This window comes from Gnatocerus cornutus, unplaced genomic scaffold (genome assembly GCF_029298725.1).
Source record: "Gnatocerus cornutus isolate USDA-ARS CGAHR unplaced genomic scaffold, icGnaCorn1.1 ctg00000245.1, whole genome shotgun sequence".
NCBI classification, from domain to species: domain Eukaryota; kingdom Metazoa; phylum Arthropoda; class Insecta; order Coleoptera; family Tenebrionidae; genus Gnatocerus; species Gnatocerus cornutus.
In genome coordinates this window covers 22501-37500 of record NW_028275564.1, presented here as the reverse complement: position 1 = coordinate 37500, position 15000 = coordinate 22501, and the positions used below count along the sequence as shown (strand labels likewise).

Below are 15000 nucleotides of genomic sequence, written 5' to 3'. Positions count from 1 at the left end.
GCGCCATCTGTATACCGTCGAGCGAGCCGATCGGGAAACACCACGGGTTCATTCGGCGAACGGCGAACCGTCCGAACGAGCTCCACCGCGGGCCTTAGACCGGCACTCAACGGATCGCGACGTCCTACAGGGGGAGAAGTGCACGCGTTCGACGGCAGATCGACAAAACGAAAGGTGCAAACGACGCGTACGCCATCTGTCACACGATCGTCCAGCGCCGCCATCGAGTCACGCTGAATCTCCCCTTTCGACCTTTCGGGTTTCTCAGGTTTACCCCTGAACGGTTTCACGTACTATTGAACTCTCTCTTCAAAGTTCTTTTCAACTTTCCCTCACGGTACTTGTTCGCTATCGGTCTCGTGGTCATATTTAGCCTTAGATGGAGTTTACCACCCACTTAGGGCTGCACTCTCAAGCAACCCGACTCTGAGGAGAGATCCTCCCGTTATCGGCAGCGGTCGCTACGGGCCTGGCACCCTCTATGGGCTGTGGCCCCGTTCAAGATGGACTTGGACGCGCCGCACGATCTCGGGATGACGGATCCTCCCTAACACCACATTTCCCGGCGTCCGGTTTCGGCCGCGGGATTCGGTGCTGGGCTTCTCCCTGTTCGCTCGCCGCTACTGAGGGAATCCTAGTTAGTTTCTTTTCCTCCGCTTAGTAATATGCTTAAATTCAGCGGGTAGTCTCACCTGCTCTGAGGTCGCATATGAAAAATAAAAATTTTTCATTCGGTCATTTCGACGATCACGACACGTCTCCCATTCCTTGCTATACGTGTTCGTCATTTTTCTTTTTAAAAAATGGCTAAGTTTACAGAAACGCTTACGATCTGACGTCTGTCGCGATTTGCATTACACGTCTCGGACACGACGACCGTCTATAACGTTCTCAACCTTAAAACGCCATTTTTTTTTTTTAAATGACGACATGTTGAAGAAATAGGACGTGCTACGCCGAAAGACCAGCCAACAACTACAACAAGTAGTAGTTGGTCGCTTTCGCGTCTTAAGATGTCGCGCAAATTTACTCGCTGCACGAGAAACGCACACAAACACACGATTCTACGACACACCACGCAAGAACATGTGCCGACGTAAACACTTTCGTATTTATGATTCGCAAGGTGGACGTCCGACGGACTTTGTAAAAAAAAATACAAAGCATACCCGTCCCGTCCTTTTTGACGAAAAAACACGCTCGAGTAAACGTCTCGGCACACGTTCGAGGCGTGCGTCGTTATATCGTGACGTAAGTGACGATCACGTACATTAATGAGTACCTATTCGACGCGTCGCAACACATCCAACACGCTCCGACGTTTTCGTCCGAAAACGAAAACCGAGCAGTCTTTGAAATTGACACGACCCTCAGCCAGGAGTGGTCCGGGAACATTATATCCGAGGACCGCAATGTGCGTTCGAAATGTCGATGTTCATGTGTCCTGCAGTTCACAAGTTGACGCGCAATTAGCTGCGTTCTTCATCGACCCACGAGCCAAGTGATCCACCGTTCAGGGTAATCTTTTTAAAATTTAAACGCTCGTTCCACAAGAACCCCGATCATGCCGATCGTCCAGCTGTCTATACACGTCTTGCAAAAATTTTTGCGTACGTGCGTACATCCGAAACGAAAATGATCTTCGTGGTTCCGAAACGTGCCACGTCTAAAATTTCGGTGTTGTGGTATGGATATTTATGATTCTCGCTCTTAATTGTCTTTCGTCCGTACTTTCTCGTCTGAAAGGGAACGCGATCGTCGGTCTCAGTTTTACGCGTACGAAAAAATTAAAAAAAATATTAACCCAAACACAAATTTGTATCCGCGCACCGAAAAAGAAGCACTTTTCTTTTTCACGCGGTCTCCGCTTTTACACGCAAAGTACGAGCATGTATGTGTGAAGATGGGACATGTTCGATACGATTTTAATTAGGAATTTGCCAATTTCCTTTTTCTCAGCAATAATTTTAATAAATAATGCTGCTTTCTCTCATAAACTACATTTTCGGTAGTTTTCCTTTATTGTGTCTTTCATTTAGTGTGCGTGTGTGTGTGTCAAGCACTTTAAAAAGTGTGACGAAGAGACGGTTTTTGATCGATCGGAATGAACACATCATTACATCATCGTACTCGTTATGAAAAAGCGAATTAGTATCCGCCGTAAGCGAAAAGAGATTTTCGCGGGCGGTCTTTGTGTTCGTGTTTCAATTTTCTTTCTATATTTTTTCGTCGCCAAACCGAAGACAGATCGTGAATTTTGACGAAAAAATTTATAGACGTGCCAGACTGAGCGTCTAACATAAAATCCTCAAGTTTACCGTTCTATATCGTGACTTAATGACGATTGACGGTGTATATAATTTTGAAATGGTGCAGTCGTACGCTCCGTAAAGAGAATTTTACCGTTTCTAACGAAATCACTTTACCACATCTACCAAAAACATTAAAAAAGCAAGGTGTGATGTGTGTGCGATCGCTCGTTTAACGGCGCTTTCAAAAAACTCTTTGAAGCGTCTAACGACGAACATCATTCACGCGAATCGTAGAATCGGGAGCGTTTCTCGCCGGTCCCGTAGCCGGGCGTAAATCATTTAAAACCCACGGTGTCGTAACCTAATTCGACACCTGCGATTTTCTTCTTTCTCGACTACTCTGCTACATCCTCTCCGTGTGTCCGAAAAAAGAGGACTTCTAACGTCTTTCGACTTTCGCGGTGGAGTTCACAACTTTCCGCGATCCGGTCGAAAAACCGAAAGCGTCCCTCCTTCTTTCCATCATTGGAAAAGATCGAGAGATAGTACAAAAAAAATCAAAAAATCTAGGTACCCGAAGAAACAGCCGTATGCCCGAGCGAATTCGGTTTTTCTCGTTCAAAAAAGGTGAAAAACTCGATCGCAAGGACCGGCGCTGCGGGCCAGCGTAACGCTATTGTTTTTCCGAATATGTACGATTCGTAGTTCAAAACGTCGTACACACGGTGTTTCAAAAAGAAACAAGCAACGGCACGACAAAAGATCGTGCCGTCGACTCCATGTCATCGACGACGGTGTTGTAAAAACATAAAGTGTACATCGACACGATCAAATGAAAATGCATAATAATAAATTATACATATGTCAAAATTCGTGTGTACGAGGACACGTTAATGATCCTTCCGCAGGTTCACCTACGGAAACCTTGTTACGACTTTTACTTCCTCTAAATGATCAAGTTTGGTCATCTTCCCAGCGACATCGACGACGTCGAAACGCCATCGCGTACCGGTCCGAAGACCTCACTAAATCATTCAATCGGTAGTAGCGACGGGCGGTGTGTACAAAGGGCAGGGACGTAATCAACGCGAGCTTATGACTCACGCTTACTGGGAATTCCTCGTTCATGGGGAACAATTGCAAGCCCCAATCCCTAGCACGAAGGAGGTTCAGCGGGTTACCCGGACCGCTCGGTCAGGGAGGACACGCTGATTCCTTCAGTGTAGCGCGCGTGCGGCCCAGAACATCTAAGGGCATCACAGACCTGTTATTGCTCAATCTCGTGCGGCTAGAAGCCGCCTGTCCCTCTAAGAAGAATTGTTTGTACGCCGACAGTAAAAACCGCGCACGACCACCGGGCGAACCCAGGATCGACGGGCCTTTGGGATGTCGAAATACGCCTATTTAGCAGGTCTAGAGTCTCGTTCGTTATCGGAATTAACCAGACAAATCGCTCCACCAACTAAGAACGGCCATGCACCACCACCCACCGAATCAAGAAAGAGCTCTCAATCTGTCAATCCTTCCGGTGTCCGGGCCTGGTGAGGTTTCCCGTGTTGAGTCAAATTAAGCCGCAGGCTCCACTCCTGGTGGTGCCCTTCCGTCAATTCCTTTAAGTTTCAGCTTTGCAACCATACTTCCCCCGGAACCCAAAAGCTTTGGTTTCCCGGAAGCTGCCCGCCGAGTCATCGGAAGAACGTACGGCGGATCGCTAGCTGGCATCGTTTATGGTTAGAACTAGGGCGGTATCTGATCGCCTTCGAACCTCTAACTTTCGTTCTTGATCAATGAAAGCGTTTTTGGCAAATGCTTTCGCTTCTGTCCGTCTTGCGACGATCCAAGAATTTCACCTCTAACGTCGCAATACGAATGCCCCCATCCGTTCCTATTAATCATTACCTCGGGGTTCCGAAAACCAACAAAATAGAACCGAGGTCCTATTCCATTATTCCATGCACACAGTATTCAGGCGAAGTTTTAGCCTGCTTTAAGCACTCTAATTTGTTCAAAGTAAACGTGCCGGCCCACCTCGACACTCAATGAAGAGCACCGCGGCGGGATTGAGTTGGGCCGCCCTCTCGAGCTAAGCCCACCGGCAGGACGTCCCGCGGCACGCCAGTTGACACCGCGAACGATGAACCGGCGGCGCGGGACACAGATTCGACTACGAGCTTTTTAACCGCAACAACTTTAATATACGCTATTGGAGCTGGAATTACCGCGGCTGCTGGCACCAGACTTGCCCTCCAATTGATCCTCGTTAAAGGGTTTAGAGTGTACTCATTCCGATTACGGGGCCTCGGATGAGTCCCGTATCGTTATTTTTCGTCACTACCTCCCCGTGCCGGGAGTGGGTAATTTGCGCGCCTGCTGCCTTCCTTGGATGTGGTAGCCGTTTCTCAGGCTCCCTCTCCGGAATCGAACCCTGATTCCCCGTTACCCGTTACAACCATGGTAGGCGCAGAACCTACCATCGACAGTTGATAAGGCAGACATTTGAAAGATGCGTCGCCGGTGCGAGACCGTGCGATCAGCGTAAAGTTATTCAGAGTCACCAAGTTGTACGATGACGGAGACCGCCACGATTGGTTTTGATCTAATAAAAGCGCTCCTTCCGTTTCCGGTTGGAGCTCTGTTTGCATGTATTAGCTCTAGAATTACCACAGTTATCCAAGTAAATGTGGGTACGATCTAAGGAACCATAACTGATTTAATGAGCCTTTCGCGGTTTCACCTTAATTTGGCTTGTACTGAGACATGCATGGCTTAATCTTTGAGACAAGCATATGACTACTGGCAGGATCAACCATGGAACTGCGTTCTTGTTTTAAAATAAGAGAGTTTTAGTCTTTCTTTCCTTCTAGTCATATAAGCTACAATAATCGTAGAATTTCGGAAAGACACCTGCTGCTCTTATAAAAAACTGAACACTTTCCTATTATTGTTTTGAAGAAAGTGTGCGTGTCTGCGAAACGAAAACCTCGTAAGAAGAGACGTAACGCCACGCGATCTTTCTGGATGGAAAATTTTTCGACATTTTCTCACATCATCCTTGATTGAATCTCCTGCAACAATTTTATTCTTATTCATCCGTTCTAAGTTGTCGTCGTCGTCGAAATAAATAATTTGTACACACTTCGGGGTACACGTTTGTCAAAATTCATGAAATGCAACGTAACATTTTTACTTTAATAAATTTTTACAGTGCATTCAGATCGACCTAAACGAACAACGACGGATGAATTGATTTATGGATTTTTATTTGTTGCGACTCATCGGAGGAGAGAGTGAAGAAAAAATAATCCAATATCATGGTTACGGAATAATTTTCTATGACTTTTTCATCCTTGTTTGAATCTTGCAACAATTAATTTTATTCATCCGTTCTAAGTTGTCGTCGTCGTCGAAATAAATAATTTGTACACATTTCGGTACACGTTTGTCAAAATTCATGAAATGCAACGTAACATTTTACTTTAATAAATTTTTACAGTGCATTCAGATCGACTAAACGAACAACGACGGATGGATTACTTATTTTTGTTGCGACTCATCGGACGAAAAGTAGAAACATAATCCTCCATTGTAATATAGTTTTTACGGAAAATTTTTCTTTTATTTTATATCCTTGATTGAATGCTGCATTTTATCCGTCTTTTTTTCGTCAAAAACAGAGATCAATGCGATTCATCGGACGAAGAAATAATTTCCCAGTTCAAAATTTAGAGATTTTTGGGCACATCGACTTGAAATTTTATCGTAAAGAAAAAATATCGTCGTCGACAAGCAAAAGTTCAAACATTCTCCATACTCTTCGCTAGATTGAAAGCGACGGTTTATTGTGAGATTTCTCTTTAGAAATATTCACACGTTACGAGTTTATGAAATTTTATTTATTTCAAAATTCTCGCTCGGACTTTAGTGAGTTGACGCATTTGTTAATTTTTGGTCGTTCTGACACGAACACATAAAATCTTTGATTGCATTTGGACCGCTAACATAGAAACGCTCGCCGCATCCGCAATCTCGCTGTGCATGGTCAATGGCAAGATTTGTCATCCCTCAAACGATGGTGGGTCCACAGGGTACACATTCCGGCCATCGTCCCAACTACGGGTAAGTCGCGGTGTACGAGAGGTAACAAGATAATCGGACGCACATAAAATCACATTTCGATCGTACGCTTTTGTCCGCTGCTACATACCACCACTACTATCCCTATATATGCCAGCGCGGCAGCGTTCAGCTCTGAATCACTCGATGCGCGAAACGGTCGAAATCCCATAGCGCGCCGGCCGCTCGCTATGGGCGAGGGGTCGGGTAAATCGGTCTGATCGCTCGGTGCAAAAGTCCGTTTGGGTACTTAGAGACGGAATTTTAAAATTCTGATTTCGCAGATCAATTTCAAGGGTCATTAGGACTCGAATGCCGTTAACGGTGTTTTGAAAAAAATATTTTTTACGTTTTTACGGCATTTCGACCGAACACCTCAGTTCCGACTTCGGACTTAGAATAATTTTCATCAAAATTTCGAACGCCTCAGTTTCCAGAGGGTTTTAGATCCCGTTTAGTTAGGGGTTTGAAATTATCACAGCCACCCTTGTTTGGTGTTAGTTCGACCGTAACTTTTGTTCGTTTGCATTTAATTTCGATTTTTCTCGGACTTTTGGTCAATGTAAATTTATCAACCGCTACACTTCCGACTTCGGACTTAGACGAATGAGCGCCGAACGCTACAGTTTCGACTTCGGACTTAGAAAAATTTCGCTCGACCGCCACAGTTTCGAATTGGACTTAGAAAAATTTCGGTCGAACGCCTCAGTTTCGAATCGGACTTAGAAAAATTTTGGTCGACCGCTACAGTTTCGACTTCGGACTTAGAAAAATTTCGTTCGAACGCTACAGTTTCGACTTCGGACTTAGAAAAATTTCGCTCGACCGCCACAGTTCCAACATGAGACTTAGAAAAATTTTCATCAAAAATTCGATCACCTCAGTTTCGACTACGGACTTAGAAAAATTTCGGTCAACCGCCACAGTTCCTACTTCGGTCTTAGAAAAATTTTGATGAAAATTTTGAACGCCTCAGTTTCCAGAGGGTTTTAGATCCCGTTTAATTAGAAGCTTGAAATTATAAAATCTACCTTCTATCGATGTTAGTTCGACCCAAACATTTGTTCGTTTGCATTTAATTTCGATTTTTCTCGTACTTTTGGTCAATGTAAATTTGTCAACCGCTACACTTCCGACTTCGGACTTAGACGAATGAGCGCCGAACGCTACAGTTTCGACTTCGGACTTAGAAAAATTTCGTTCGAACGCTACAGTTTCGACTTCGGACTTGGAAAAATTTCGCTCGACCGCCACAGTTCCAACATGAGACTTGGAAAAATTTTTATCAAAAATTCGAACACCTCAGTTTCGACTACGGACTTAGAAAAATTTCGCTCGACCGCCACAGTTCCTATTTCGGACTTAGAAAAATTTTCATCAAAATTTCGAACGCCTCAGTTTCCAGAGGGTTTTAGATCCCGTTTAATTAGGAGCTTGAAATTATAAAATCTACCTTCTATCGATGCTAGTTCGACCCAAACATTTGTTCGTTTGGATTTAATTTCGATTTTTCTCGGACTTTTGGTCAATGTAAATTTGTCAACCGCTACACTTCCGAGTTCGGACTTAGACGAATGAGCGCCGAACGCTACAGTTTCGACTTCGGACTTAGAAAAATTTTGTTCGAACGCTACAGTTTCGAATCGGACTTAGAAAAATTTTGGTCGACCGCTACAGTTTCGACTTCGGACTTAGAAAAATTTTGTTCGAACGCTACAGTTTCGACTTCGGACTTGGAAAAATTTCGATCGAACGCCACAGTTCCGACTTTTTTTCGAAACTGTAGCGTTCAGTCAAATTGCCGTAAAAACGTAAAAAACTTTTTTTACAAAACATGGTCGACAGCATTCGAGTCCTAATAATCCTTGAAATTGATCTGCGAAATCAGAATTTTAAAATTCCGTCTCTAAGTACCCAAACGGACTTTTGCACCGAGCGATCAGACCGTTTTACTCTACCCCTCGCCCATAGCGAGCGGCCGGCGCACTATGGGATTTCGATCGTTTCACGCATCGAGCGATTCAGAGCTGATCGCTGCCGCGGCGGCATATATAGGGAGTACTGATGGTAAGTGGCAGCGATGACGGACAAGTACGCACGATGAATGGATTGACATGAAATCAAATGTGCGCGTCCGTACGATCTGTTACCTCTCGTACATCGCGACCCCGTTTAATGATATTATGCTAAATTAAAAATAAAAATACATCGATGAAATAAAAAGTGGTAAATCTCTAGAAAGACAATATACCGCTGTGAATAAAAATTTCTCGATGAATAGCGAAATGTGAATTAGTCCGCCTGTAACGTGCATTTTGCGAACGAATTAGCTAATTCACCGCTAGTTAAAAAACGTGACCACCCAGTGCTCTTATCCAAAGTCGTCTGCAAATGAGATGAAATTAATAATCTTGACTCTAATGCAGACGACAAATTGAATTGAATAATTTACTTGAATAATGTGACGGATCTATAAAATAAAACACAAAGCCCGAAACACCAAGCAGTAAAAATCTCGATTATTGTTCCGCCCGTTGAAAAACAAAAGATCCGTCACATGGTAAGCAGAACTGGTGAAAATTGTGAAAGACTTGTTTCTCCTCCGATAACAAGCTTGAATTAAATATGATCAAGTGAATGATATTGGAAACCAAAGAACGAAACTGAGGAGAAGCAAATGTTCAGTAATATATTATGAATAATTATAATATTAATATAAATAATAATATTATATTAAAAATGGGAATTGTATGTGGTTGATGGAAAAAGTTTTTTTTTCTGTTGACCGCTACAGTTCCCAATTTGGACTTAAAAAAAAAAAAAAAAAAAAAAAAAAAAAAAAAAAAAAAAAAATGTGTATACGGAAGGTAAAAAGCAAAAAATAAAATATTTTATTATTTTTTTTACGGGTCCCTACCGCTACAGTTCCCACTGAATGTGTCCTTTTCGCGCTAAGTCCATGCAGTCGCTACAGTTCCGAAACTGGACTTGTAAAAATTTCGACATTTTTGAACGCATCAGTTCCGAACGAGGTTTCAAAACTGTAGCGTTCGGTGTAAACGCATCAGTTCCGAATGAGTTTTCGCAACTGTGGCGTTTCATTTTTGTGCTTTCATGGTTGCATAAACAATCGCCAGTGTGAACGCTTCAGTTCCGAATGAGTTTTCGAAACTGTAGCGTTTCATATTTCTGCTTTCATGGTTGCATAAGCAATCGCCAGTGTGAACGCTTCAGTTCCGAATAGATTTTCGAAACTGTAGCGTTCAATGTGAACGCTTCAGTTCCGACTTTGGACTTAGAATAATTTTCATCAAAATTCGAACGCCACAGTTTCGAAAGGGTTTTAGATCCCGTTTAGTTAGGGACTTAAAATTATGACATCCACTTTCGATTAATGTTAGTTCGGTCCGAACTTTTGTTCATTTCCATTTAATTTCAATTTTTCTCGGACTTTTGGTCTTTGTTAATTTTGTCCTTTCGAAACTGTAACGTTCAAAGTGAACGCCTCAGTTCCGAATAGATTCTCGAAACTGTAGCGTTCAATGTGAACGCTTCAGTTCCGAATAGATTCTCGAAACTGTAGCGTTCAATGTGAACGCTTCAGTTCCGAATAGATTCTCGAAACTGTAGCGTTCAATATGAACGCTTCAGTTCCGAATAGATTCTCGAAACTGTAGCGTTCAATGTGAACGCTTCAGTTCCGACTTTGGACTTGGAATAATTTTCATCAAAATTCGAACGCCACAGTTTCGAAAGGGTTTTAGATCCCGTTTAGTTAGGGACTTAAAATTATGACATCCACTTTCGATTAATGTTAGTTCGGTCCGAACTTTTGTTCGTTTTCATTTAATTTCGATTTTTCTCGGACATTTAGACTATGCGAATTTTAGATTTTTCAAGCTGTAGCGTTTGGCGAGAACGCCGCAGTTACGGACAGGTTTTGTGTCAGACTTTCAATAATCTGAAAAAACTCCGAAAAAAGAAAATAATTAGTGTTTTCATGGTTGCATAACAATTTAAAATTCATGCACAAAAATAATCCATCTATATTTCCGTTATTCAAGAATGCAAAGGAAAGACGAAAGTTCGGCAACAATTAGTTTCCGCGGTTGCATAACCATTCAAACGTTATGCTTAAACACAATCCATTTACGATATATAATAAAAATAAAGCTTTATTATCAACTTTGAAGTCCATTCTATTGCTGATCTTTAGACCTATAGATTAGGTCAAGATGTCAAATGTCAAAAAACAACTACAGGTTCCTGTATTTGTAGCAATGCTGGCGCCATCTGTAGAACAGTTACCTAAACTTGAAAGTCAAAAAAATTACAGCTTTCTGTAACTATTAATGTTGGTATCGCCACCTGTTAGTCGAAAACATAATTTAGTGGCGCCATCTATATGACAGGTCTGGAACTTCAGAAATGTCAAAAATTACAAGATTCTGGGTTAATTTACGTATTTTTCTTGAATTTTAAGCATAATTTGACCTGACCTGACCCTAAAATGGCGTCATCTATGTGTCAGGTCTGGAACTTCAGAAATGTCAAAAATTACAAGATTCTGGGTTAATTTACGTATTTTTCTTGAATTTTAAGCATAATTTGACCTAACTGACCCTAAAATGGCGCCATCTATGTGTCAGGTCTGGAACTTCATAAATGTCAAAAATTACAAGATTCTGGGTTAATTTACGTATTTTTCTTGAATTTTAAGCATAATTTGACCTGACCTGACCCTAAAATGGCGTCATCTATGTGTCAGGTTTGGAACTTCAGAAATGTCAAAAATTACTGTTTTTTCCTTTATTTTACATATTGTTTTTGAATTTTGGCGCCTATTTTAACTCAAAAATGGCGCCATCTATATGACAGGTCTGGAACTTCAGAAATGTCAAAAATTACTGTTTTTTCCTTTATTTTACATATTGTTTTTGAATTTTGGCGCCTATTTTAACTCAAAAATGGCGCCATCTATATGACAGGTCTGGAACTCCATAAATGTCAAAAATTACAAGATTCTGGGTTAATTTACGTATTTTTCTTGAATTTTAAGCATAATTTGACCTAACTGACCCTAAAATGGCGCCATCTATGTGTCAGGTCTGGAACTTCAGAAATGTCAAAAATTACAAGATTGTGGGTTAATTTACGTATATTTCTTGAATTTTAAGCATAATTTGACCTAACTGACCCTAAAATGGCGCCATCTATGTGTCAGGTCTGGAACTTCAGAAATGTCAAAAATTACAAGATTCTGGGTTAATTTACGTATTTTTCTTGAATTTTAAGCATAATTTGACCTGACCTGACCCTAAAATGGCGTCATCTATATGACAGGTCTGGAACTTCATAAATGTCAAAAATTACAAGATTCTGGGTTAATTTACGTATTTTTCTTGAATTTTAAGCATAATTTGACCTGACCTGACCCTAAAATGGCGCCATCTATGTGTCAGGTCTGGAACTTCAGAAATGTCAAAAATTACTGTTTTTTCCTTTATTTTACATATTGTTTTTGAATTTTGGCGCCTATTTTAACTCAAAAATGGCGCCATCTATATGACAGGTCTGGAACTTCAGAAATGTCAAAAATTACAAGATTCTGGGTTAATTTACGTATTTTTCTTGAATTTTAAGCATAATTTGACCTGACCTGACCCTAAAATGGCGTCATCTATATGACAGGTCTGGAACTTCAGAAATGTCAAAAATTACTGTTTTTTCCTTTATTTTACATATTGTTTTTGAATTTTGGCGCCTATTTTAACTCAAAAATGGCGCCATCTATATGACAGGTCTGGAACTCCATAAATGTCAAAAATTACAAGATTCTGGGTTAATTTACGTATTTTTCTTGAATTTTAAGCATAATTTGACCTAACTGACCCTAAAATGGCGCCATCTATGTGTCAGGTCTGGAACTTCAGAAATGTCAAAAATTACAAGATTGTGGGTTAATTTACGTATATTTCTTGAATTTTAAGCATAATTTGACCTAACTGACCCTAAAATGGCGCCATCTATGTGTCAGGTCTGGAACTTCAGAAATGTCAAAAATTACAAGATTCTGGGTTAATTTACGTATTTTTCTTGAATTTTAAGCATAATTTGACCTGACCTGACCCTAAAATGGCGTCATCTATATGACAGGTCTGGAACTTCATAAATGTCAAAAATTACAAGATTCTGGGTTAATTTACGTATTTTTCTTGAATTTTAAGCATAATTTGACCTGACCTGACCCTAAAATGGCGCCATCTATGTGTCAGGTCTGGAACTTCAGAAATGTCAAAAATTACTGTTTTTTCCTTTATTTTACATATTGTTTTTGAATTTTGGCGCCTATTTTAACTCAAAAATGGCGCCATCTATATGACAGGTCTGGAACTTCAGAAATGTCAAAAATTACAAGATTCTGGGTTAATTTACGTATTTTTCTTGAATTTTAAGCATAATTTGACCTGACCTGACCCTAAAATGGCGTCATCTATGTGTCAGGTCTGGAACTTCAGAAATGTCAAAAATTACTGTTTTTTCCTTTATTTTACATATTGTTTTTGAATTTTGGCGCCTATTTTAACTCAAAAATGGCGCCATCTATATGACAGGTCTGGAACTTCAGAAATGTCAAAAATTACAAGATTCTGGGTTAATTTACGTATTTTTCTTGAATTTTAAGCATAATTTGACCTGACCTGACCCTAAAATGGCGTCATCTATGTGTCAGGTCTGGAACTTCAGAAATGTCAAAAATTACAAGATTCTGGGTTAATTTACGTATTTTTCTTGAATTTTTAAGCATAATTTGACCTAACTGACCCTAAAATGGCGCCATCTATGTGTCAGGTCTGGAACTTCATAAATGTCAAAAATTACAAGATTCTGGGTTAATTTTACGAATTTTTCTTGAATTTTAAGCATAATTTGACTCTGACCTGACCCTAAAATGGCGTCATCTATGTGTCAGGTTTGGAACTTCAGAATGTCAAAAATTACTGTTTTTTCCTTTATTTTACATATTGTTTTTGAATTTTGGCACCTATTTTAACTCAAAAATGGCGCCATCTATATGACAGGTCTGGAACTTCAGAAATGTCAAAAATTACAAGATTCTGGGTTAATTTTACGTATTTTTCTTGAATTTTAAGCATAATTTGACCTGACCTGACCCTAAAATGGCGTCATCTATGTGTCAGGTTTGGAACTTCAGAAATGTCAAAAATTACTGTTTTTTCCTTTATTTTACATATTGTTTTTGAATTTTGGCGCCTATTTTAACTCAAAAATGGCGCCATCTATATGACAGGTCTGGAACTTCAGAAATGTCAAAAATTACAAGATTCTGGGTTAATTTACGTATTTTTCTTGAATTTTAAGCATAATTTGACCTGACCTGACCCTAAAATGGCGTCATCTATGTGTCAGGTCTGGAACTTCAGAAATGTCAAAAATTACTGGTTTTTACTTTATTTACATATTTTTTTGAAATTTGGCGCCCATTTTGACCCTAAAGTGGCGCCATCTATGTGTCAGGTCTGGAACTTCAGAAATGTCAAAAATTACTGTTTTTTCCTTTATTTTACATATTGTTTTTGAATTTTGGCGCCTATTTGACTCAAAAATGGCGCCATCTATATGACAGGTCTGGAACTTCAGAATGTCAAAAATTACAAGATTCTGGTTAATTTACGTATTTTTCTTGAATTTAAGCATAATTTGACCTGACCTGACCCTAAAATGGCGCCATCTATATGACAGGTCTGGAACTTCAGAAATGTCAAAATTACTGTTTTTTCCTTTATTTTACATATTGTTTTTGAATTTTGGCGCCTATTTTAACTCAAAAATGGCGCATCTATATGACAGGTCTGGAACTCCATAAATGTCAAAAATTACAAGATTCTGGTTAATTTACGTATTTTTCTTGAATTTTAAGCATAATTTGACCTAACTGACCTAAAATGGCGCCATCTATGTGTCAGGTCTGGAACTTCATAAATGTCAAAATTACAAGATTCTGGGTTAATTTACGTATTTTTCTTGAATTTTAAGCATAATTTGACCTAACTGACCCTAAAATGGCGCCATCTATGTGTCAGGTCTGGAACTTCAGAAATGTCAAAAATTACAAGATTCTGGGTTAATTTACGTATTTTTCTTGAATTTTAAGCATAATTTGACCTGACCTGACCCTAAAATGGCGTCATCTATATGACAGGTCTGGAACTTCATAAATGTCAAAAATTACAAGATTCTGGGTTAATTTACGTATTTTTCTTGAATTTTAAGCATAATTTGACCCTGACCTGACCCTAAAATGGCGCCATCCATGTGTCAGGTCAGGTCAGGTCAGGGTCAGGTCAGGTCAGTTAATTTGACCTGACCTGACCCTAAAATGGCGTCATCTATGGGTCAGGTCTGGAACTTCAGAAATGTCAAAAATTACAAGATTCTGGGTTAATTTACGTATTTTTCTTGAATTTTAAGCATAATTTGACCTGACCTGACTCTAAAATGGCGTCATCTATGTGTCAGGTCTGGAACTTCAGAAATGTCAAAAATTACAAGTTTCTAGGTTTATTTACATATTTAAAAAAAAAAATTGCTAATTGTGGCTTTCCATCGAAAT

General features: G+C 40.1%; 3 non-coding genes across 3 annotated transcripts in view; all 3 read right to left on the bottom strand.

Annotated features, from left to right (window-relative positions):
- The window catches only part of LOC148165694 (large subunit ribosomal RNA), a 4039-nt gene extending 3333 nt beyond the window's left edge, over positions 1-706 (bottom strand). Inside the window, exon 1 of the ribosomal RNA XR_015771250.1 lies at positions 1-706. This exon is cut by the window's left edge and continues 3333 nt beyond it. This is a non-coding gene — a ribosomal RNA (large subunit ribosomal RNA).
- A 658-nt stretch (positions 707-1364) lies between these two features.
- On the bottom strand, positions 1365-1521 carry LOC148165693 (5.8S ribosomal RNA). Its single transcript, XR_015771251.1, has one exon. It is a non-coding gene; the product is annotated as a 5.8S ribosomal RNA (ribosomal RNA).
- A 1622-nt stretch (positions 1522-3143) lies between these two features.
- Positions 3144-5065, bottom strand: LOC148165692 (small subunit ribosomal RNA). Its single transcript, XR_015771253.1, has one exon. It is a non-coding gene; the product is annotated as a small subunit ribosomal RNA (ribosomal RNA).
- Positions 5066-15000: the final 9935 nt, after the last annotated feature.